The 27606-nt window shown below is 36.9% G+C and overlaps 1 long non-coding RNA gene across 1 annotated transcript; it reads left to right on the forward strand.

Annotated features, from left to right (window-relative positions):
* On the forward strand, window positions 1-27390 carry LOC118761240. Its single transcript, XR_004997234.1, has 2 exons — window positions 1-223; window positions 27158-27390. It is a non-coding gene; the product is annotated as an uncharacterized LOC118761240 (long non-coding RNA).
* Window positions 27391-27606: the final 216 nt, after the last annotated feature.

Consider the following 27606-nt stretch of genomic DNA (forward strand, 5'->3'; position numbering starts at 1 on the left):
AGAAGCCCCTTTACCGTCTCATAATAGGTTGAATTCTGACCATTGCTGTAAGAAGATGGAGACGGCATTGTAATAACCAACAAGAATAGAAGGGGTAGGAGTAACTAAAGAAGAAGAGCGTAAGGGGAAAACTGAAAGGAAAAAAAGGATGGCGAGTGGGGAGAAAGGAGAAGAGAGCGGAGGAAAGTAGGGGTATAAGAGGAGCAAAAGAAGTGTTTTGTATGTTTCGTTTTTCTGTTTTGCTTTTCTTTAATAGACTTTGCATGGCTGGTGGAGGTTAACGAATCGGAACGGCTGGGGAATATATATTGAGTGTATAAGGGGGCGGAATACTAGAGGTAAAGTAAAACCCACAAAACAGTATGGTGAATTAGGTAAAGAAGAATAAACGAGAGAAAAAATAAATAGCAAAGTAGAAGGAAATAAAACTGAGGAGAGAGGGGCAAAAGATGCACACACACACATACACACACACACACACGCACACACACATACACACACACACACACGCACACACACACACACACACACACACACCACACACACACACATATATATATATACACACACACAGACACACACTTTTACTCTCTCCCATACACAAACACATGCACACGCGCACACACAAACATGTGTGTATTTGTGTACGATATAAAGTTGTAAGGTTAAGAAAGATGAGAAAACAGGAAGGAGTTGTGTGTGTGTGAGAGAGACGGCAGAAAAGAAAGAACAAGGAGAAAATAGAGAACTTACGAGAGAGAGAGAGAGAGAGAGAGAGAGAGGGTGGAAAGAGTGAGATAGAGGGAAAGAAAGAGACAAAAAGAGACAGAGAGGGAAAGAGAGAGCAATCAAACTGAAATATAACATTAAAATACATATAAATAAATAAATAAATGAATGAATAAATAGATAAATAAATAAATTAGTAATTATATGTACAAATAAATACATAAATACAGACAGAAAATGCGAAGCCCCTGAAATGGTGAGCAAAAGAAAGTAAGGTATATAAAGCGAAGCGTGTGATTGATGGACAAACAAGAAATTTGCTAAGGTGTGTCCCGCCGTTTATGCCACCCACAATCACTAAAGCGGGTGTATGTGGTGAATTTAGGGGTGCAGGCAAACAACACAGACATAAGCGCGCGCACACTGACATATATAATGCGTCTGAGTGCGTGATTATTTGCATGTGTTTGTTTCCCCTGTATATGTGTATTTGGAGGCGTTTAAACGGAGTTTATGGCAACTACTTGATATAAATGTCCCCTCTTCACGCAGCCATCCACGAATAAAGTAAAAGTATATACGATCATTAAGCGATGAGGTTGGGATATGAGGGTATTTTGAGTTGCACGTTGTGTGCCACATTCAACTCTTAGAATATAATATAGAATAATATAATTACACACACAGATACATATGCATATGTATATATATGTATAAATGTATTATTTAATTGAACACCTCGCATCCGTTTCCAAGTAAGCATATATATATATATATATATATATATATATGCCCGGACTTGTGCCTGGGAGGGTATCTTTCTAAGTGTAATCCCATTGTCTATGTCGTGACCGAAGGCGGTCTCAGATATATATATATATAATGTAATATATATATATATAAATAATATATAACTATATGCATATATACATACATACTTACATACTTACATACATACATACACACATATATATATATATATACACATACATATATATACATATATATATATACAAATATATATACACAAATACATATATATATGTATGTACATACACACACACGTACACACACACACATATAGGAAGAAATAGAATAATAGATTAATAGTCAAAAACAAAAACACATATCTGTGTGTGTGTATCTGTGCGTACGTAGTGTATGTGTGTGGTTGTGAGTGTGTGTATGTGTGTGTGTGTGCGCGCGCGTGGCAGCGTCAAATACTTGGTCATACCTCATGTGTGTTGTAGAAGACAGTTAGCGAAAACGTTTCAAGGGCAATTTGTGGCAAGTACTTAATGCACGCCCTTCCATAATGCCCACCCTCTAAAACTATGAAAATTAAAAACAAAAGCAAAACAAAACAAAAACAAATCACCCATCAATAACAATAACAAGAAAGAAATATATGGGATCACTAAAGTGGGTAGTTGTAAGTAACCGAGGGTTTTAACAGTTTGTTGTATTATGTGGGGTGGCCCCGTTTGAACGATGAAACATGGCTGAATGGGTAGTCGACGTTTGAAATCATCAGTTGAAGGCGAATTGGCGAGTTAGCAAAGCATTCGGGTGAAGTAGGCCGGGTAGGGGTGGTTGTGAAAAGCGGGTGGGAGAAGAACAGGCAGGCCCTTATTTGTGTTTATATTGTATTTTATTAAATGGTATATTATTGTTATCTTTATATTTGTATATTTGTCTATTCAAATTTGTTTTTGTTGTTTTTATATTGCGTCGGTATTGGTGGTCATTTGTGTGTGTGTGTGTGTGTGTGTGTGTGTGTGTGTGTGCGTGTTTTTATGTACGTATATATGAATGTATGTACACACACAAATATAAGCAAATATAATCATTCATATAGACATTAACACAAACTCGTGCACCCTTAAACGTGCACACATACACTACACATATGCACTTACAAACATGTGCATGCACGCACACACACATACATGCACGTACATGCATGCACCAACGCCTTCAAAGAAATACAAACCTATATACAGAGTCTGTTACACTTACAGCTTCATCTACACACACAGAAACACATACATACAGACAGTAACACACACACAGACGCACGCACACACACACAGATACGCGCACACAAACACAGACATAGGTGCAGACACAAACACACTCCCTTTCTGTTACGTAGACACAAGGTACATACATCCTACACAAGAGAAACTTACATACACACACTCACAGAAAGATTTTCATATGCTCACTTGCACAAACCAAAGTGGTGCTCCAGCATGGCCCCAGTTAAATGACTGAAACAAGTAAAATAATAAAAGATTAAAAACATAGGCTAAGGAATGGAATGGCTGTGTGGTAAGAAGTTTGCTTCCCAACCGCATGGTTCCGGGTTCAGTCTCACTGCGTGGCACTTTGGGCAAGTGTCTTTCACTATAGCATCAGGCCGACCAAAGCCATGTGAGTAGATTTGGTAGATGGAAACTGAAAGAAGCCCGTCATATATATATATATATTATATATATATATATATATATATATATATGTATGTATATATATATGTATTTGTGTGTCTGTGTTTATCTCCATCGCTTGACACCGTAACTTAGCGGTTCGGCAAAGAGGTCGATAGAATAAGTACTAGGCTTACAAAGAATAAGTCTTGGGGTCAATTTGTTCGACTAAAGGCGGTGATCCAGCATGGCTGCAGTCAAATGACTAATGCAAGTAAAAAAAGCATACAAAAGAGACCGATAGTATAAATATCAGGTTTTAAAAAATTAAGTACTGTGGTCGATTCAGTCGACTAAAAATTCAAGGCGGTGCCCCAGCATGGCCGCAGTCTAATGATTGAAACAGATAGAATATAAAAGATACATGCAGTAACACACGAACATACACATATAGCAAGACGCACACACAGCTAATGACACACGAATAGATACTTATACACACACGCACAGAACACACACATGTACGAACACACAACGCACACACTCACACACACACACACACCACACACACACACACTCACACACACATACACACACACACACACACATACACACACACACACACAAACACAGCCATTCAGACAGTGAAGTGTCATACAAGATTGGCTGTAAAAGTGTCTAGAACATGTAGTGGTGAAGTTATTATATATAACAATAGAAGTCATCATTACTTGCTAGACAGGAACATTGCTCTATCGTCAATGTTTATGTTCGACTATTCAACAAACGAAACTACTCTCACCCCAACTCCTTTTCATTCTCTCCTCTCCCTACCCTTGTCCTTCCTTTTCACACTCTAATTGTTGTACGAGCCAATGTTGTACGAGCGCCTTCGTTGTCGCACGTCTTGCTAAAAGTAGCTGACAACTCTACCTCAAATCAAACCTAGCTAGTGTCTTTTTGAAAGGATGAACACATTTTGTATTATACTCCTATAAAAGACGAAGATGTCATGACTGGAATGCCTATATAAAAGACCTGCTGGATACCAGGGTTGACCAGGGGCTAAAATATGACTATTTCTTTTCTCTCTCTCTTACTCTACCCTATCTCCATCTTTCTTTTTCAATTTCTACTCGATCATACAAGGGAACATGTTCGTGGCTGTTCGATCTAGCAGAAATAGATACAAAAGCTAATGAAATCACAGCCCTTACTGCGCCAAAAAAGAAAAAAAAAAGAAAGAAAAAACGTAAGGACACATTTGATAACTTTGTGAAGACCTGCTACCTCGCGTCCTCACCGTGGTATATCAGTTCAGCTATAATGCAGTTTCTTCCTTTGAGGTTTATCATAAAGTATACAAAACATCTTAGATGCAATCTTTGACCTACATTGGTGCCTTGTATTGCGCCATTCAGAGTTTTTGGACATGCGTAGATGGGGTCTCTTTCACCTTCTCTTTCATAACTCTTCTTTGGGAAGGAATATGAATTAGACCTAGCCCTGATATTATGCATCCTGTACATCTCTCGGCGTTCAATCTTCGATTGATAGCCTAGGGAGTTTTTCCCAGGACCTTGCAAAATCTATATTTTCCTGAGGGAAGTTTGCAATTAATGTTCATGGCCAATACATGATTTTTCGTGGCGGTGCTGGTGTTATTGTGGTTGTTAGAGGCAACTACTTACTTAAAAAAAAACCCATTTATAATGGAATGAAACGGAATAATTTTAAATAAAGATCATTTTCAAAGAAACAAAATGCAAAGTATGAAGGTAACATTTCTAAAACTGAAGGAATAAGACAGACTAACAGCTCATGAGTGTTTACATGTTTTTCAACAACCATTTATAAAGGCGCTTAAAAATAACAGTAACAATGATAAAAGACAGAAATGTAAAGTAAGTTTTTTTAAAAAAGCTAATTAAATATAAGAGTGAAGAAGAGGGGTGTTATTAACAGCAAAATGGAAAACCATCCTTAACACTGTTATAATCACTTAAACACAAACTGCCTAACTGGAAGAGTGCTGCTGACACTGCCATTCAATCAAATATACAACTAATCAACTGCTGTTAGTATTCTGACAATCACTTTAAAGACCAATCAATTAGTCAGGAAATTTTTGTCAATACTGTTAACAACAATTTAATCATATTTATTGATATTCAAACACCAACTATATATGCTGGATTGAAGTTTCTCAGAAATTAACCCAGTTAACTCCACAGAAATTTGGGAAATGATAAGAAAAGTTATAATTTACCAGTAGAATGTAAGTGGCAGCAGTTTTCTCCCTTCCCACAAAATCTCCAAATAAGTCACAGACAGACACAACCTGGTATTGCTGATACTGCCAGTGTTACTGCCTTCTTCTTCTTCTCTTCTTCTTCTTCTTCTTCTTCTTCTTCTTCTTCTTCTTCTTCTTCTTCTTCTTCTTCTTCTTCTTCTTCTTCTTCTTCTTCTTCTTCTTCTTCTCTTCTTCTTCTTCTTCTTCTTCCAAACAGGACTCCCGCCATTAGCCACAAAGAATAATCTCTAATTCGAGTCTACTCGAAGAATGCGTGTGGCAACTTGAAGATCCACTTACCACACTCGATAGACTGGCGGTTGCACGGCCGTGAAAGTTACGTTGTTATCCTCATTCCGTAAACGGTGGCTTTTAACGGGTGGCGAGCTGAACCATCCAGGGGTACAGAGGATTCGCAATCTAGACCAGTGTCTAAAAGTTTACCACACCATAGTGAGTTACACCATAATGGGTTACACCATGGTTCCTCTGCTTTGTGGTAGAAGTAGGAAGAAAGAGTAAGAGAAAGTTGTGGTGAAAGAGTACAGCGGGGATCATCGCCACACCCCGCCGGAGCCTCGTGGAGCTTAGGTATTTTTGCTCAATAAACACTCACAATGCCCGGTATGGGAATCGAAGCCGCGTTCTTACGACCGCGAGTCCACTGCCCTAACCACTGGGCCATTGCGCCTCCATAACTGCTGCCGTTGTCTCTAACACCATTGCTAGTGTCAGATACATTGGCAATGTATCTTGTATGAATGGAAGTGTCACTTTTTGAAGACGTCAAGCTACTGTAAGCTTTGTCTTTTCGATGACATCGTTGCTGCTTCTATCACCAATATCGCTAGCATTACTATTGCTGACGACGGCAGTGTTGGGCTTGACAGTAAGAACGTCGCTGTCGCTGCTGTAAGTGGACAAATATCGTACTTTTTCTTCCTATTTGTCTGTTACATGTTTAATGAAGGACAAGTGTTGACTCTGTACCTTCACATTTCTCTTCTGTTCGCTCTTCCTTCGCCGCACGCACGCACACACACACACACACGCACGCACACACACACACACACACACACGCACACACACGCACACATACACACACGCATGCACACACACACACACACGCACACACATGCTCACACGCGCACACACACACATATATATATACACAAACGTAAATACATACATGCATGGACATACACGCATGATTTATCGTTCATGATTTATCGTTCAACAACAACAACAACAATAATGATAATAATAACAGGTTTTTAACGTTAAAGTTTTTCTTTTCATTTCATTTATATTTCTGTCACCAGGCCAACAATTTTGAGAGTAGCATAAGTCCATTACATAGGCTCCGCTGCTCAACTGGTATTATGAAATCTGAAAGGATGAAAGGCAAAGTCAGCCTTGGCCAAATAATAATGATGATGATGATGGTGATGATGATGATGATAATGATAATAATAATAATAATAATAATAATAATAATAATAATAATAATAATAATAATAATGATTTCATCTTTTTGCCACAAGGGCGAAGGATGTGGTGGTGGAAAGTACAAAGACAGACATAAAGTATGGGTGTTTACATATAATGAAATGATTGAAAAAATGAATGAAAGAAAGAAAGTAAGTATACACGGTATACACTGAAAAAGAAGGTACATATGCATAGCATACAATGGTTTAAAAAAAGGGGCGGGGAAGATGATAGAGATGTGGCCCTCCTGATATAGGAACGCTTCTAGGGATAATCGAGGAACCACACTGTCTGAGATTTCCCTGAAATCCCAGGAGCAAGTGCCCTCTCCTATTCCTTCTCTACTTAGAGAGGTACGATCCACTCTTCCCATTTTCGCAACTTTCAAACACCTTTGAATAAAGTCACTCGAGGACAGCACTTCTTTCTCCACTCTCATTTTCCTTTCCAAGTGTAACTTGAAGAAGTCAATGAGAGCTCTACCAAAGAAGAATGTATCTGTCCTCGTACAGTTCAGCCTTGGCCACCAAACAACCTCTTTCGTTACAATCACCAGGCAAAATATGACTGGTAAATGTGGAAGACTGCGTACATAACGAACTCAAGAGTTTAATAAAACCTTGGCTAGTGTCAGTTAGGAACGAGGGAGTATTGACAGAAGGGAAAAAATCAAAAGGATAAGTACAAAAAGGACATGAAGAAGCATTACGCAACAAGAGACTACACAATCAATTTCATGTGGCCACAACAGAAGTTCCTTGAAAACATAAGTGGGATTGGCTGAAGAAGAGAACATTGAAAAAGAGATTGAGAGCACTATACTGGCAGGGCAAGACCGTGCTTTGGTCACGTACTGGAGGGTCAACCTTCAGAATGAGCAAGTGTCTCTGTTGTGCCTCATCTGTAATAGAGTGGACGAAACCATTGCCTATATCACGAATGAATGCCACAGACTTGCCCCAAACCACTACAAGTTGTGGCGACACGACCAGGTAGCGAAATTGCTACACTGGAAACCGTGCGAAAAGTGGGGGCTAGAGAGAGAGAGGCAAGACGTGGTATGAGCACAAACCACAGAGAGTGGTGGAGTTAGAGACTAGCAAAATCCTCTGGGATTTCCCAATCCAAACAGATCAGGTGCTAGAGCATATCAGACTAGACTTAATGGTGGTGGACAAGATACACCACATATGCTATATAGTTGATGTTGCGTGGCTCTTTGACCCACGAATAGTCGAGAGAGAAGGCGAAAAGTAGATAAATACAAACCACTGAACTACAAAATAGTCCGGCTATGGAAAATGAAGAAGGTGAAGATAATACCAATTATTGCTGAGACATTATCAAAAGGCGTCAAGAGGAAGATAAAGGAAATCGGAATAGAGTGCCCAGTAGAACTATTACACAAGGATTGTCTCCTTGGCATGGCGAAAATAATCAGAAAAGTATTAGATAGTTAAAAAGAACGGATATGGTGGTACCGTAGGCTGCAGGCAGCAAGCCTGTTACGCATGCAAGACTCCGGGAGTTCCAACAAAACCTATGATAAAAAGAAATAATAATCCTTTCTACAATAGGCCAAAGGCCTGAAATTTTAGCGGGGAGGGGAGAAGTCGATTACATCGACACCAGTGTTTCACTGGTACTTAGTTTATCGACTCCAAAAGGATGAAAGGCAAAATTGACCTCAGCGGAATTTGAACTCAGAACGTGAAGTCGGACGAAATGCCGCTAAGTATTTTTTGCTCGGCGTATGTCGTCTAGAATTTACGAAAGTTGTCATGTTACCATCTCTGTTTGCGATTCTGATGAGGATAATGATGTTAGCCATACTGGTGAGTGTGACGATGATAATGATGATGATGTTGATGCTGACGACAACCCCCGCCGTCGACAACACTGATAATGACAATGTTGGCTACAATGGTGACGACGATGACGACAACGACGACGACGAAAACTATGATGATGATGATGACGACGACTATGAGGTGATGTCAGCGACGACGAGTAGTAGTAGTAGTGGTGGTGGTGGTGTTGGTGGTAGTGGTAGTAGTAGTGACAGTGGTCGTGGTTGTGGTGGTTGTGGTGGTGGTGGTGGTGGTGGTAGCAGTAGTAGTAGTGGTGTTTGCAGTAATGGGCACGGTGATGAATATGATGATGATAACGTGAACGCTGGCTACGGCGCCGATGATGATTTTCAAAGTTGATTGGCGTCATTGAAGGTGGGAGATGTGGGACGAGACGCTGAACGAAGTGAACAGACACAGACATATAGACACAACAACAACATCAACAACAATAAAAACTTTTGTATATTCTGGCCGTAATTATCAAGTGTCATACATTCTTTTCATTTTGAATTTCGTTCTTTTTTCCAAAACATTTAACTTGAGATATAGACGATAGACGTTGATTACCCCCACCCTCTCTCTCTCAGTCTATCTTCATGTTTGTGTTTGTGAGTGTATATATATATGCATGAATGCATGTATATATATATGTATATATATTTGTGTATGCGTGTGTGTACGTATATACATATATATATATATGTGTGCATATATATATATATATATATATATATATATATATATATCTTGATTTATATCTATCTATCTATCTATCTATCTATCTATCTATGTATCTATGTATCTATGTATCTAACTAACTATCTATCTATCTATATATTATATATATATATATATATATATTATATATATATATGAATGATATTATTAGATACCACAGTGCTTGGTCACTTCAAACGAACTTTTGCAGGCATGGTGGGGGAGAATGTTAGTAGTAATTTAACTGGCAGACTTTGGTTGATGAGAAATCGGGCACCTATTTGGTACTAAATCTCGAAATCGGTACCAAGTTGAGCAGCATTTACTTGTTCTAACCCAGTAGAGGTAAGACATTATTGTTCACTGATATTTTTTCCTATCATGTCTGTAATAGATTTGCGACTATTCAGTGGTACAGAAGTATTTTTCGACTTCTATTTTTTAGCGATATAGGTAGTCATGTAGTACCCTTGTGTATATATGTACATATCAGATATTGTATGTATATATAGTGTATACATGTTAAATTTGACAGCTTGCCTGAAGGAAAAGAAAACATATACCCCATCCCGAAGTAAACATATTTAAAAGAAAAATCCCCAAATATCAACTAGATTATGGCTGGGAGATATGTTCCACAAAGCATCCGTCCTCAGCTCCCAACACGGCCTCAAAACAGCTCCAAACCAAACTTGGTGCATGTGTTCCTCGCTGTGTCGCTGGGAGGATCTTCAGACATTGCTATGAAATTGGTCGCCAGCCCAGCTTTGGTATTACAGAGAGAGAAAAGAAGGAGAGAGAGAGAGAGAGAGAAAGAGAGAAAGAGAGGGAAAGAGATAGAGAGAAAGACAGAGATAGAAATAGAGATAGAGAGCGATAGAGATAAAGAGAGCGGTTGGTATCTTGCTCAACCGCGTTGCACACATAGTAATCAATAGGAGTTAACATCGAAGGAATTAGGACGACAGAAATTTGGTCTCTGAAAATCGTATAAATCCTCCGACAACCAATTCTTACTCTTTTCAGAGATATAGCAAGGAGTGAAATTCTTCTGCCATATATATGACCTTCCAGCAGAAATCCTTTCGAGTCAAGATTAACCAGATTCCAACAACTTCACTTTGTTGTTCAAGCAGTGGCAGCTCGTGTATAGGCACTGCGGAACTGCAACACTATTTCCACTCAATATTATCGAAAACATCCAATATAACGAGTCCTCTTTTCTTTAATTCTTTCTTTATACTTTTACATTATATAATCCTTAAGCATAATGTCAGTAGCCATCCCTTAGTTTATGAAAAAAAACAAAAAACAAAATCCTTGTATAAAACTGTGAGCTTCAGAGTTCCAGCGGTGCGGTGTTTGGCTGTTGTGCGCATGCTCACATGTCCGAGATTTGGAAGCTTCACGCTTTGGAGAGAGTGCACTATCGTTCACGCAGTGACGACCCTGGTGTGCTATTGAAAAATAGTGTTTCTTTTTTACTCCATGCGTGTTGTGCTTAAAAACGTGTATTTATATTCTTGAATGTGATAAAATGTAGAATTAGATTATTACCCTGCTTCCAGCTACAGGATTTGAAAAATAGAGCAGATTTTCCCCCTTATGTTTTGATTTAGTGGGGATTTTTGGAAAACAAGGGGGAATTTGCGGCGGTGTTCAGTGAACAAATTAAACACACTATTCGGCAGTAGCTAAAATGCGAACCGATCAAGTTTATGTATAAATTTTCTTTTTATATGTTTGTTTCATTTTACACAATATCAAAATAACGCCTAAAAATTTTCTGAAGCAGCAGCCCCACTAATTTTATCTACGAAGTGCCGCTGCATTCAAGGACCTGTTATATACATATATGTAGGTATAAAAGATTCAAAGCAACAGCACACCAAACATGTATTCTCACTATCATCAGCTGCCTGACGTATATAATCATTGATTCGACAGTTGGGCTGCACAGTTCAATCCAGCGATGTGAGCAACATGATTTCTTTATTTATTCACCGAAAAACAGACACTACAATTCAATTCTTAAGTGTAGAGTATTCTTTAATATAATATGACTGAAGTGCTCGCAATCACTATATATATAATTTATCGGGCCGATCCAGTGATCTATGTTTTGGTAATTCTCAAGCCAAAGTGTGTTAATATATAATATATATATAATATATATATTATATATATATAATATAATATATGAGTAGATATATGGTGCAACAAGGCACCAATATATATATATATATATATATATATATATATATATATATATATATAAAATAGAAAAAAACACCTTTTATCCATTCAAAATTAATAATTAAATTACACCATCTAGAAAATTACATATAATAGAAAAGTTAAAATTAAAATAACAATTAAAAAGTAAAGATTAAGTAAATTACAAAAATAACATAATGTATATAATATGTTTCATTTACACAATATTATTTTTCTACAATATTGTTTTTCTAACTATTATATTATACATTATATTATTTTTGTAATTTACTTAATTTAATAATAATAATAATAATAATAATATAATAATAATAATAATAATAATAATAATAATATAATAATAATAATATAATAATAATAATAATAATAATAATAATAATAATATATATATATATATATATATATATATATATATACAAAATTTAAAGGACTGACCACTAAAAGTGGACGGTCAACATGCTAGATATAGATAACATTTCGCTATTTTCCACAAAGAATATGTTCTCAAATAAATACTCAGCACAAACCAAAGCATTAAAAATAAGCAAGACAAATGAAAATATACGAAATAAAAATGATTACCCATGTACCGATCAGTTTCGATTGTTTATATCCGAAAGGATAAACTGCAATCTCGTCAGCATGGTCTGTCATATAGAAATACAATTTGCAGGACTAGATGCAAAAACGTTTGACCGGAGTCTCGCATGCATGGAGTCCAACCGATTATATTTTTGTGTATCTTTCAAATGCCTTCACTTTGGCGCGCTGAGATCGGAAAAAACTACCCCGCAGCTAATAAGTAGCCGCAGTCAATTTACCGGTTAGAGAACATATTTATTTAATTTAAAATTTAATAAGCCAAAGTGAAGTCATTTGAAAGATACGCAAAAATATAATCGGTTGGACTCTATGCATACGAGACTCCGGTCAAACGTTTTTGCATCTAGTCCTGCAAATTGTATTTCTATATGACAGACCATGCTGACGAGATTGCAGTTTATCCTTGCAGATATTAACAATCGAAACTGATCGGTACATGGGTAATCATTTTTATTTCGTATATTTTCATTTGTCTTGCTTATTTTTAATGCTTTGGTTTATGCTGAGTTTTTATTTGAGAACATATTCTTTGTGGAAAATAGCGATTTGACGTCTATATCTAGCATGTTGACCGTCCACTTTTAGTGGTCAGTCCTTTAAATTTTGTATGTAAAAATATTTTAATCTTCGGATTTTTTTTAATATGCTGGGCCACTGGTTTTAATTGATTAATATCAATTTCTACCCTTATTAAATTTTAAATTTATATATATATATATGAACATATTCAGTGTGAAATTATCGAAGAAGGAAGCAAGAAGTTTACAGTGAAAGGCTCAATACATTGTAAAGAATTTATAAAATTACACATACGTAATCTGTTAGATATGTAATGTATGTCATTTGAGGTCACTTCAGATGAACACGACATACATCCAAACTCTTCAAATCGGCGCTTCCCAGCCAGAGTCTTTAAAGTTAGTCCTGTGTTCAAAAAGCCTCTCTATGAAATGTATAACTTCTCAGTTACATGTTTTTATTCGGTTACACATATATTCTAGTTGACAGACGAAAGGTGATAGCGAATTTGTTGTTAGGTAATAATATCGGCAAGCTGTGTATAGAGACCTTTCAAAGGTAAGGGTTTCGTAGGCAAATGAATGTGAATACAAGGGAACCATGATCATAAAATATGTGGAAGTTACTGCTTCAAGGTAATGCTTCCATACTCCTTCAATGTGTGTGTGTGTGTGTGTGTGTGTGTGTGTGGTTATGTATTTCAAGCATATGTACATGTACACATGGAGGCGCAATGGCCCAGTGGTTAGGGCAGCGGACTCGCGGTCGTAGGATCGCGGTTTCGATTCCCAGACCAGGCGTTGTGAGTGTTTATTGAGCGAAAACACCTAAAGCTCCACGAGGCTCCGGCAGGGGATGGTGGTGATCCCTGCTGTACTCTTTCACCACAACTTTCTCTCACTCTTTCTTCCTGTTTCTGTTGTACCTGTATTTCAAAGGGCCGGCCTTGTCACTCTCTGTGTCACGCTGAATATCCCCGAGAACTACGTTAAGGGTACACGTGTCTGTGGAATGCTCAGCCACTTACACGCTAATTTCACGAGCAGGCTGTTCCGTTGATCGGATCAACCGGAACCCTCGTCGTCGTAACCGACGGAGTACTTCCAAGACATGTACACATACTCAATTCAATACTTAAGTTACAATGATTTCGAAGTCATTGTAACCCTTCGTGTAAAAATGATATATTAAGACACATACACACAAACGCACTCCTACTCACACACACACACACATCCATACACAGACAGACATACACACATATACGCACGCATTTATATATCCTGGATTGCTTGTGAAAAATGACTTTTTGCCCTAACAATTACCACCAGTGCTGCAAAAAGCTCTCTTGTTACTTAAATGTAATGCAGAATCATATCCTATACAGATATTTTTCTCTTTAGACAAACAAGAACACGACTATGAAAAGCTGACTTGTTTTGTTTTATGCAGTAATGATCTGAAATCAACTTCCTTGGTTCATGCAACTAGATTCAGACAGACAAATTTAACTGCAAGTTTGAGCATATTTCCAGTATCTATTGTATTTTCCTTTCTTGCGACTAATTTCAGTTTTGTCTTTTAACGCAATTCTCTTCAAATTGCTTGGGCACATTGAATATATTTCCCTCTACGATGCTGCTTTCAATTGCAGCCTTCTCTCAACCTTCCATGTGCTTCTTACTTAGATGTTATTTAACGTATTTTCCCCACATCTGCTACAGCGTAAAAGAGCTTCTACGCTTACAAGATTCACTAACTCTCAAACTTTAATATCAGTTACAGAGTCTCTTTCTATCTCTAAGTCATGTGCAAAATTTATCGAAGACACTTTCGCTGAGAGCAATACTGTTATTTAACGTATTTTAATTATAATGTCTAAGTTTTACAGCCTTAGATGCAACAGATAAAATGCCTGTTTTGGAAGCAGATATGTTGGTATAAGTTTGGAAAGAGATGCTTTAGTATAATTAACCTTTTAGGCTAAATATCTACTAGTTTATCGTTCATAAAATGAAGCATACATATCTATATACTTATGTATACAACATAATCGTCGTACACTATCACTAAATCTCAGGCAAACATACATATACGCATGTGCAAAATGCATATTTACAACGATACACTCAAACATGTATATGGATACTCGCACGTAACACACACTTTAAACATACAAAATATGCATATATAAAATACCTGTTTACGCGAACATTTTCTCACACATCCACAAATAAACAACACACACACACACACACACACACGCACACACGCACGCACACGTGCACATGGACCATCACACATATTAAACAACACCTTCTACCGGGAAACCTTATCAAACTTCCGATATCCAAGCAATAATGTTACTCTATCCTCATCAAAAGTGTTTCGAATTAATCTGAAGCGGCACTTTTATGGATGGATGTGGGTTAATTAGTGAATCGATCACTAATTAACAGTGTTTACAGGTAAATTGATCAGACTTCCACGATTAATTATCGAACAGCCATTTATTGTTGGCTAGGGATTATTTAAATTATTTTTCTTAATATATTTTTAACAGGAAGATTAAAATGTTTCTAATGTTTTGCTTTGACTTGAATAGGGTTTATGTTATTTTAATTTTTGCTTCGTTTAAATGTTCCATCTTATTGTCGGTGGTCTTATTGCTGCTGTGATCCATCATGTTTTAATTGTTCTATTTCATCATCGTGTTATTACTGTTTGAAATATCTATCTATCTATCTATCTATCTATCTATCTATCTATCTATCTATCTATCTATCTATCTATCTATCTATCTATCTATCTATCTATCTATCTATCTATCTATCTATCTATCTCTCTATCTATCTATCTATCTTTCTATCTATCTATCTATCTATCTATCTATCTATCTATCTATCTATCTACCTATCTACCTATCTATCTATCTATCTATCTATCTATCTATCTATCTATCTATCTATCTGTCTGTCCGTCTAAATGTCTGCCTGTCTTTACCTAACTCTTTCTCTCTTTCCATACACATGCTATTCATTTGTGTATGCGTGGTGTTCGTGCGCGCGCGTGTGTGTATAAGGATTTTGTCCTTCACCGTGATTATTCTGCCATTGCACCACTTTAAAATATACAGATAAATAAATAAATTTATTTAATAATTTCTAATTTAGTCACACGTTCGATAATTTTGAGGGAGAGTATTGATCAATTACACAGACGCCAGCATTTTTCTGGTATTAGTTTGTCGAGGTCAGAAAATGAAAGGGAAAGTGACATCAGCGAAATTTGAACTCAGAACATAAAAACCTGGGTCATATACTGCAGGGTACTTTCTCTGATGCTTTATCGATTCTACCAATCTTTATAACATAGGAGCAAGGTCCCGGACTTATAGCCTATAAGGAGCCAATCCTCAGTGGATGACACTCATTACCAGCTGAGTGAACAGGGCAGTAATAAATGAATTCCTTGCGAACGCAATGCCTTAACGAACCTGCGACCTTATGGTTGTGCGTCCGACAACTTAACCACTAGGCTATGCATCTTCAATTGTTATTTCTTTCATAGGTGCAAGGTCAAAATCTTATGGGCGACGGTTTGTTGTTTAAGTTGATGCAAGTACTTCACAGATACTTTATATATATCAACTCAAGAAAGGTGGAAGTCAAAATTAACAACAGCAGGATTTGAAATCAGAACGTAAAGAGTCATAACTAAATATTGGTTTTAAATTTGGCACAAGACAAACACTTTGGGGGAAGGGGTGAAGTCGATTACATTGATCCCAGTGTTCAACTGATATTTATTCTATGGCCTCCGAAAGGGATGAAAAACAAAATCGATCTCGACGGCATTTGTACTCAGAACGTAAAGACGGACGAAATACCGATAAGCATTTTGCGCGGGGTGATTCGACCAATTCACAATGATAATAATAATAAAAATTCTTCCTACTATAAGCACAAAACCTGGAATTTTGAGGAAGGGTGGTTGGTCGATTTCACTGGTGCTAAATTTATCGACTCCGAAAGGATGACAGGCAAAGTCGACCTCGGCGAAATTGGAACTCAGAACATGAAGATAGATGAAATACCACAAAGCATTTCGTCCAGCGTACTAGCAATTCTACTAGCTCACCGCCTTCTATAATGATAACAATAATGCTTTAAAATTTTGCCACAAGAGCAAACATTTTGGGGAGGAGATGAGTCGATTTCATCGACCCCATTGTTGAACGGGTACTTATTTTACCGACCCCGCAAGGACAGAAGGTTAAGTCGACCTCGGCTGAATTTGAACTCAGATCATAGCGACAGGCGAAATACCACCAAGAATTTTCCCGGCGTGCTAACTATTCTTCCAGCTCGTCCCCTTCTATTATGATAACAATAATACCAATATTAACTAAGGGCAGTGAAATAGTTGTTTTGTTGTTATTACTATTAGTGTCATTATATTATATGTCTCAGTTACCTGTTTCATTAAATGTTCAATATTAAAGATAGCAACATATAAATAAAGATAACCCTGAAATAAGCCATGACAAGCCCGCCTACGTCTGGTGCTTCAATATTCAATAACAGCGAGCTGCCAGCTCTATCAAGACACTTGCCGTCACCCCTGTATGGCTATTGTTGCAGCAAGTGTCAGAGTTGGCACATACCGACCTCTGATTCATCTCTTAACAATAGCTTCCAGTCAATGGCTCAAATCGACCTTGGCTCTGCGGACGGACACACACAGATTCATGTCTGCGCGCGCGCGTACTTACTCACGCGCACACACAAACAATCATACAAAGATGCACACGTATTTGAACACTCACATGTACAAACAAAAAAATAACACACTCACACTGAACTTCACAGCACACACGCACATACACGCAATGCATACATGTGTGTTTATATATATATATATATATACACACACACAACACACACACACACCAACACACATCTCTATATATAATATATATATATATTATATATATATATATATATATTATATATATATATATCCACATATAAATATATATATATATGTGCGGCGAATGCATACATGTACATAGATATACACACACTATGTCTCTCCCTTTTTCGCTCTGTGTGGTGTGTATAATTTGAATATATATATATATTCAAATTAAAGATGAGAAATCATATAGGTATGACAATGGAAAAGCATTACGATATATATATATTTATAATAAATTATTAGAGAGTTATCCACTATGTGGATAACTCTAGTGCTAAAAATAGCTCCGAAGCAACCACAGAAGATCTGTTTCCAGATGCATCTGGACACATCTGCATTGATGTGCCTGGTATCATTGGGAGTTTCGGGTCTTTCAACATAATACACCCTCCTCCAGGTGACCCAGCTAGAGCTGATCAGGCCCCAATTTGTGTCCAGATGGCCAGCTAGCTACCCCATGACTCTTCTCTTTTGATCCACAACCATCTTGAGGCCCTCTCTGCCGCTTCGGTGATACTGCGGATGGCCTTCCTTCTTCCCACTCCCTCGATGCCAAAACTGCTGAAGGCTCAAGTCAGGGAACGGGCTGCGAAACCTCTGCATCCAGCCTCCACTGGAAGACACCTCATGCTCTAACAAGCCTGCTGGCAGTCACTGACCAGATCCGCATACTTGGAGAGCTTTCTCTCAAAAGCTTCTTCCAGGCGATCTTCCTATAAGACAGTCAGCTCCAGCAGCACCACTTGCTTAGTGGACTCAGACACGAGGACAATGTCTAGTCGCAGAGTGGTGACCGCAATGTGGTCAGGGAACATCAACTGACGCTCAAGATCCACCAGCAGCTGCCAGTCTCCTGCAGATGTTAAGATGCTCGCCGATGTTTTTCTGGCAGGGGTTGACTGTTCTCCAGCTCTGACAAGGGCGATGGTTTTCTTGCATGGCCGGAACCCCTGCGCCGATGGCTTCAGCGATGATCTTAAGGACTGGTAATACCTCCAGCGGTACCGTCCTTCTACAAGGGCCTCCGTGTAGCAGCTGAGGATATGTTCTAGAGTTCCTCGCTTGGAACACAACGCGCATTTGGTGTCTCTGTTATTCCCCATATATGCAGGTTTGATTGTCCTGCAAGCACATCGTACACTGCCTGTATCAGAAATTTAATTCGGTGAGGCTCGGCTTTCCACAGCTCAGCCCAAGTCACTTTCCTCTCACCCGCATCTTGTCCAAGCCCTGTTCCTTCATTCTCACTGCCCTGCATGTTCTCATTTCCTCCACTGCAGCTCTCACCTCCTGAACGAGCCAGCGACTCTCTTTCCCGCTGGCGTTCGTTTGGGGAGTCGGAAAAGAGCCTAGCCCTGTTCTGCCTCGTGTATATATATATTTATATATATGTATATATTATATATATATATAAATACATACATACATACATACATACATACAAATACAAACAACACACACACAACACATATATAATATATATATATATATATAATATATATATGTATATATATATATATTATATATGTACATACATACATATATACATACATACATATATATATATATATATTATATATATATATATATAGTATGTATGTATGTATGTAGTATGTATGATGTATGTATGTATGTATGGCGTCAACGGTTATGAAACCTGCATGCTCTTATGTTCCCACTCTCAACAAGGTACATTCTCTCAAAAGCCAGCAGGTAATGTTATCGAGTGTTTTCTACCCCTGTCTTCGAGGTTCCTGATTGTCACCAAGTTCTTTAAGACTATTTTTCTAATATGATACCCATTATACGGAGCTTATGTTGAGAATCTTTCTGGGAATCATTGCGATATTTCTTAGAATTTGGATGCTTGTCATTGCGTGTACATAAGACAACTTTAGCATTCTTCTAAGGAACCACATCTCTGAAGCACTGAAAGCTTTTGCATTTGTTCGGTGATGGTCTGCCATATATAATAATGGATTTATGAGATTATGAAAACAGTTCCCCGCTCTTATTGATAGCTGTTTATTTGACAATATATGTCGGATATCATCATAAGCATTCCTGGCAAATGTAATACTTAATTCAGTTTATGCGATGTATTTTCCATGCGCGCGCTGGCACACACACACACACAAACACAGATAGGTGTATGAGAGAGAGAGAGAGAAACAGACAAAGAAGAAAAGTAGTTTGGTTGATAAATACAGTTAGCCTTGAGACAAGGATCACAGCATTCAGATTATAAAACAAACACAGCGGATATATATATACATATTATATATATTAATATATATATATCATATATATACTTATATATATATATAATTATATAAGTGTGTGTATATACTTATATATATACTGATATATACTTATTTAAAATCAGCAGAAATATAACAAAAGCTGTTACTCAGAGTTTCACGTTCGTTGGACAGTTTTGTTAAAAACTGTCCGACGAGAACGGGAACGTGAAACTCTAGAGTACCAGCTTTTGTTATATTTCTGCTGCTTTTAAATAAAGCAATTACTCTACTCTGGGTATTTGAGTACTCTTCTTACACCTTGTTTCACATTTATGTGTTACTCCGTTATATATATACATATATACATATATATATATATATATATATATTATATATATATATATATTATATTATATATATATATTATATATATACATATTATATATACATATATTTATATATATAATGAAAATCATTACGTAATGTTTTCATGAAAAAGCCACTTTCTTTATTTCATAATCGTATTTTTTGCTCCATGTAAATTTATGTCTCAAGACAATCTGTATTTATTACCTTACTACTTCCATAACAGCTTAATTTGGATTACAGTTACAGCGACTTTGATGCCGTGGACCGGTCCTGGATGACCAAATTGGAATTTAAGTTCACATTCATTTAAGCACTACTTTATGTTATCTCTATTGAAGTTATTTTACTCTTACCTTACTCATTCTTTCTCTCACATGTCTGTCTGTCTGTCAGTCAGTCTATCTGTCTCTACATACATACATTACATGTATCTGATCACAGCCAAGATATTATACGAGCATCCAAAGATGTTGACCATGCAGCACAGTTGGCTTTCTTGGACTCGAGTGACTACCATTATATGTATTGTGCATACGCGTTTGTATGTGTATGCGTGCGTGTGTGCCAGCGTGTGTGTATGTTTGAATGTGTGCATTTGTGTGTGGGTGTGTGAGTTTGTGTGTGTGTCTATCTCCGTGCGTGTACGCGTGTCTTATATGTAAGTATTATGTAAAGCGGTGAGCTGGTAGAATCGTTTGCACACTGGTCGAAATACTTGGCGGTATTTCGTCTGTCTACATGTTCTGAGTTCAAATTTCGGGGTCGATAAATTAAGTACCAGTGAAACACTGGAGTTGATGTAATCGACTAGTCCCCACCCGATCAATTTCAGGCCTTGTGGCTTTAGTAGACTGGATATGTATGCAGTAAAGAAATAGGTATTTCAGTAGTAAAGAAATAGGATATGTATGCATTATGCACTATTGTTTTACAGCTGGCCAGCCGTCATCGAAACAATTGTAAGATGAACCAAATGTTTTTCAGTCGTGTCAATCCCGTCAGTATTTCAGACAGAAATTATCAAGTCCTATATTATCCAGGGTGCTCTTCACCTTAATGGATATTCAGTTGATGTTTCTAGCATATGAATTCTTGCACACAGGCGATCCGTTCATTCTTGGCTTGATACTATAATAATTAGTGAGTTGGTATTTTATAGACATATATCTACTTATGAACATCTGGATGAAGGATTACGATTATCAACAAATATGTAGCTATTTTTTTATTTTTATCTTTGGTAATTTCAATCTTATTATATACAATATTATATATATTTGACGTATGCAATAAGGGTCTTTAATTTTCTAGCGCAAATTATGTGAATAAATAAATGAACATATAATTATACGAATAAATGTAATTATATATTCGTTTATTTATTTATAAATGTAAGAATATGACATAAACCAATATAAAATAATTTTCAACTATGTACTTTGCTTATTTTCAGCGGAAATTAATCTGGAAGTAATTTCGAATGTTTTATCAATCCGCTCAATTTGTGTAGTAGCACACAACGTTGAAACACATATTCATTCAAATATACTCACTCGCGTACATACTCATATACATATATAAAGAGACAGACACATGTAAGCATGCATACATATATAAACATACTCAGACACTCCTTGCATCAGCACCGCACGTAAACGGACACATAGAAATATGCTTTTTTTTTTCTTTTGACATACATTTGTTAATATAGACACGTTAAATTTCTCCCATGCACGTAAACAGAGCACAACAAGCAAGCTCTTCAGGAGGACACACACACACACACACACACACACTCACCACACCACATACACACAAATGCATACATATTCTTGTACACAAATACATATACAATTACAAAACATATTCATACACACCTACGCTTGCAGAGAACGGACACATACATATATACACACACATGTATATACATACATACATACATACAAACATACATACAAACATGCATACATACATACATAATACATACATACATACATACATACATACATACATACATACATACATACACACACACACGTATATATATATATACATATATCTATCTACATATCTATCTACATATATATACATATATATATATATAAATACACATGCTTACATATATACGTACACACATATATATAGGTTTGTGTGTGTCTGTGTGTATGTGCATGTGAGTGTGTGCATGTGTGTGCGTGTATGTGTATCTTCGCAAACACTCATTTCTCTTTGACTCACATTTTCAAACTCAACTGAAACATACAAAACTTCGATGAATTCCAGCTCAGTAAACGCATCAACACGAGCGAATTCTTCATCATATATTCTCTCTCTCTCACACAAACGAACACACACACCAATATATATGTTATATATATCCATATATATTATGTATACGTGTGTGTGTATATATATATATATATATATATATATATAGACTCGCACACACGCACGCTCACAAACATACAGATGTACACGTACATTTTGGCGCACAAACAGAGATTTTAGCTCTTGGATGAGAGGCTGATGTCTAAAGCAATAAGCATTGATTTGTTACAAACTAAATAGATATATTTGCTCACTGTTTATAGCAAAGATATCACAGGATTTTGATTTAAGAGAAACGACCACAAATGAAGAGATAGAGAGAAACAGTGTGCATAAAAGGCAGAGAGAAAGAGAGAGACAAAGATTGCCAAAGAGAGTGAGGGAAATAGAGGGAGAGAGGGAAAGAGAGAGGGAGGAAGAGAGAAACAGGTAGAGAGAAAGAGAGAGAGAGAGAGAGAGGAGCATAATGTAGGGGTGTTGATAGAGAAGAAGAGTAGAAATATTTATATAATTACGGATTTCGGGATATAATTCAATTAATTGTTCAGGAGAGCTAATACTATTAATTTCAACTTCAGTCACCTGTCTACCTTTTAAGGAAGCTACTTCACGTGACCATAGAGTGTCTGTCATAAAATCAACATGTTGCAATGACGTCAAGACTTAAGCAGAAAACGCCACAACAAGCTATCACTTGAATTGAAGAGCAGCTCTGTGATATCTAGTTTCCTTAATCACTTGTTACAGTTGATAGTTTCAACAAAAGATGAGTGCTATTAATGGCGGACAGCGAATAGCGAATGTGTCAACGCCATTGGTTTCCTGTTCTACATTATAAACATCAGTGTGTGGCTTGTTAAGTCACGTTACAATTCATTAGTTCACTTCAGCTTTTAACAGGTATTAACACATGTACAAATAAACCAGATGCGCGATGTTAGAAGGAATTTAATTTCCATTGCCAATGAGAGACTGTTTCTGTTATCCCACACGCACAAACATGTACATAAACATGCGCAAACACACGCAGACAAACACACAAACACACACACGTGTACACACATACGTGGACATACTTCCACACTCGGAAGCATACACACACACACACACACACGCACATGCACACACACACACGCACACACGCACACATATATGCATATTCACAATATTGATACATTCATTCGAAGACACACAATCGCTAATGAAATCACTCATATAAACATGTATATACGTATACAAACATACTTTCTCACACTTAAAAAGATATAGACACGCATATATATATGTATATATATATACACATATACATGCAAGGATATGCGTAAGCACAGACACATTCGAAGACACGTGATCCCGAACCAAATCACCCTCATAATTATGTATACGTATGTACAGATGTACATCCACTCACTTAGGGACACACAGTCACATACCACATATAACCACTCATAAACACATTCACAGATACAGAAACACACATATGTATATATATATGTATGTAATGATGTATATATATATATGTGTGTATATGTATATATATATATATATATATATATATATATATATATATATAAGCATACACGCGTATAAGCACACGATAAACACATAAGCACACAAACAGGCATTTATAAGCACACAATCACACGTATCCACGTACACAAGCAGCTACGAACAGCTAGATGTTGATACAATGCGATTGAAAACTTATGCTGCTAGACACCAATATAATTTGACTGATTGATGCTTCTCTAGTTGAATAGATAATGCTGAACTTCGTAAAGAAAATAAACCCTCGGTGTATTGAAGCCTCTGTGAAGTTTTGATTCCTGCTAGAAATGTATTCAGTGCTCCTTTACATCATTAGGTCGACTGGGGGAAAATAAGGGGGCAATGCAGAGCAAGCAATTGCACGATTGATTGCTTGAGAGACCTACTAGAAATAGCAGCTAGGCCTCTTTCAAATCACATCCTTTCGTCTCAAAAGATGAACGAACCGATGAGCTGGATAATGTAGTCCCATATACTACTTCTGGACACCCGCACCCACACAAAAAAAGACTGTTCATTGGTGGAATGCCTCTAGCAATAAGTCTGTCTCATCGGGGCTCATAAGGATCTAAGAAAACAATAAATCCAGCGATGTAATTTGTATCTAAGTGTTCCCTTTCCCACCAAGTCTCACTGAAATCACAGTCCATTTTCAGCAAAAAGGACACACATTAGATAATGTAATCCTGGATAATTATCTCTGGATAACTTTCTGATAGAAATAAGAGCCAAATTTGAACGCCAGAACAACTTATCACCTAAAACTATAGAAGTTCCTGCTGAGACAAAAGTGACGTATAAGAATGTGGAGCTTGCCAAAGAGAAGTAGACAGTTGTTTAGTATGCATAAATGGCTTTAAATGAATATATAATGTGGAGATTCAGTTTCTTAATAAACATATCAAAGCCTGCGAAGAAATCTCTGGGAAGTATTTCAATCGGCTAGAAACAGCAGCCAAATTTCCCTTAAATCCTATCCTACCGTATCAAAAAAAACCAAAACAAAAAAAAAACGGGACATTGAATAATGTCATACTTGACAGATTAAGCATGAATAAAAAAGACAGGATGCACATAGAAGTACAGATAGGGAGTGTATTGAGAAAGTGAAACTATGTTATGTAGAGAGGCGGGGCGTATAAAAGGCTATGATATGAAAAGAATTGATATAGGTTTGGTGTGTACGGAAGCAGTGCAGGTGTCGTGTATATCGAAGCATCAGGTTCGTGGGAGCAATACAAGTTTCTTTAGATGATGCGTTTTTGATGAAAGTTGAAGTAGGGTGAAAGAAGATAGTTTCGTATACGTGAGGCAGCTTAGAAATAATAAAGTAAAAGTCATAACTGTATAGAACTGACCCGAACCTTTCAATTATGGCAGGATTCATAGATTGATAGTCAAAGACAACTATCATTTCTCATTTCGATGGAACCACCTGACAGCGATATTCCTCTCTAAGAGATCAGAGAGAGAACCAGCACTCTTAACTGAGCTATGTTATGAATTCTCATGCTATACATAGTCGGAGGTTTTGTTGATTTCAAGGACGACAGCATTGCATTCTCCAGAGTGATAAAAAAGTTTGTCTGGCTCTATAAAAACTGTAATTTTAGTTGGTGAGAAGGGAAGCATAAGTAGCGGAAAGTCGAGTAACAGAGAATGAACTAGCAACGGTTAGGCAGTGAGTTCGGTGCTCTAACTCCAAAAACTGGCTGTGATTCCAATGAAATGATTACGTATTTTGCATAAGGATTTGCCATAGTTGACGGAACTGACTCTGGCATATTCATGGTTTCTAATTTTGGCACAAGGTCAGCAATTTTAGAGGAAGTGGTAAGTCGCTTACAACAATTCCATTGCTCAGCAGCTACTTATTTAATCTATTTGGAAAAGATAAAGGAGAAGGTTGACTCCGGCTATATTTGGATTCAAAACGCAATGAGTTGGGAAAAATGCTGCTAAGCATCTTATCCGAGATTCAAACAAGCCTGCCATCTCGCCACTTTACTCTAGTATATTTATCCTCTCTACCATATAGGCATAAGACCTAAGATGTTGAGGCAGGAGGCTAGTCGATTACATCGATTCCGAAAGCGTACTTTTGAGCACAGAATGTAAAAACGGACGAAATGCCGCTAAGCATTTTGTCCGACGTACCAACAATTCTGTCAGCTCACCGCCTTACCTTAACTTATCAATGCCATGCTAGAGATGAGGTCTCTATATTATCCCCTGAAATCACTGAAATTATAACCTAAATGCTTCTCGGATCGCATCCTACCGCCTTTAGAAACAGAAATGACTCATGGCATAGTGAGGGAGCAGATTCACTATATTTGTAAAGAGATAAGACAGAGGTACCCATGGCCGCAATGTTTGGGTCATTTATCGTCTGATCAATCATGGCTGATTTACAGCCAAACAACAACAACAAAAACAACAAGTATTTATTTTATAAAGTCAACCTGACCGTGATTTGATCCCACAACATAAAGAGAAGCAAATTAATACTGCGTACAGTTAACGTCACTACTCTATATTGTCTTCTCTTCTCTGGGGAAATTTATGAAATGATCAAATGAGACAATAGATATCTGATATAAATACAAGCAAGTATATGTTTCAGATTGTTTTCTTAATTTTCTTTCTGACTGATTATCTTATATTTTTCAGCATCTTCAGTATTCGAAACGTTTCAAAATAATGATATTAAATTAGATTTGAACAGAAATATTTGTCGAATATTTCATGTTGTGTTCATTTCACTTACTTCTGTTATATATTTCTTTCTCTTTTCTCTATTCTTCTAATCTACAGATTAGTAGGAACGTATTTCACATATAATGCATTATGGGAACGATAACAGTTACAACCAGAACGAATAATCAGACGAGAAATTCTACTAACACGTTTGATGGCGGCAGATTGTTTTAGGACAGACAACAACGGAGTATCACCTGGGAGTACATTCTTGCATCTGTGATGTAATAATCTTCTATCAGAGAATAAAGATTCTATTAACAATCTCCAATAAAATATGTTTTACATTATCGTGGGTACTGTTTGGAGTCATTTGAAACTTGAAACAAAAAACCTGTTTGTCTTTTATTTTTCAGCAGTGATTTCAACAAAACAAGAATCTGATTTCTTTTCCAAATCAAAGCTTTTGAAATATCTGGCATTTTGTTATTTTTGTTGTCGTTTAACTCAAGGTCAGCCCTGACCCATCAGACATATGATTAAGAGCATTGCAGTCGTGATCATTG

Source organism: Octopus sinensis, linkage group LG2, assembly GCF_006345805.1.
Source record: "Octopus sinensis linkage group LG2, ASM634580v1, whole genome shotgun sequence".
NCBI lineage: Eukaryota > Metazoa > Mollusca > Cephalopoda > Octopoda > Octopodidae > Octopus > Octopus sinensis.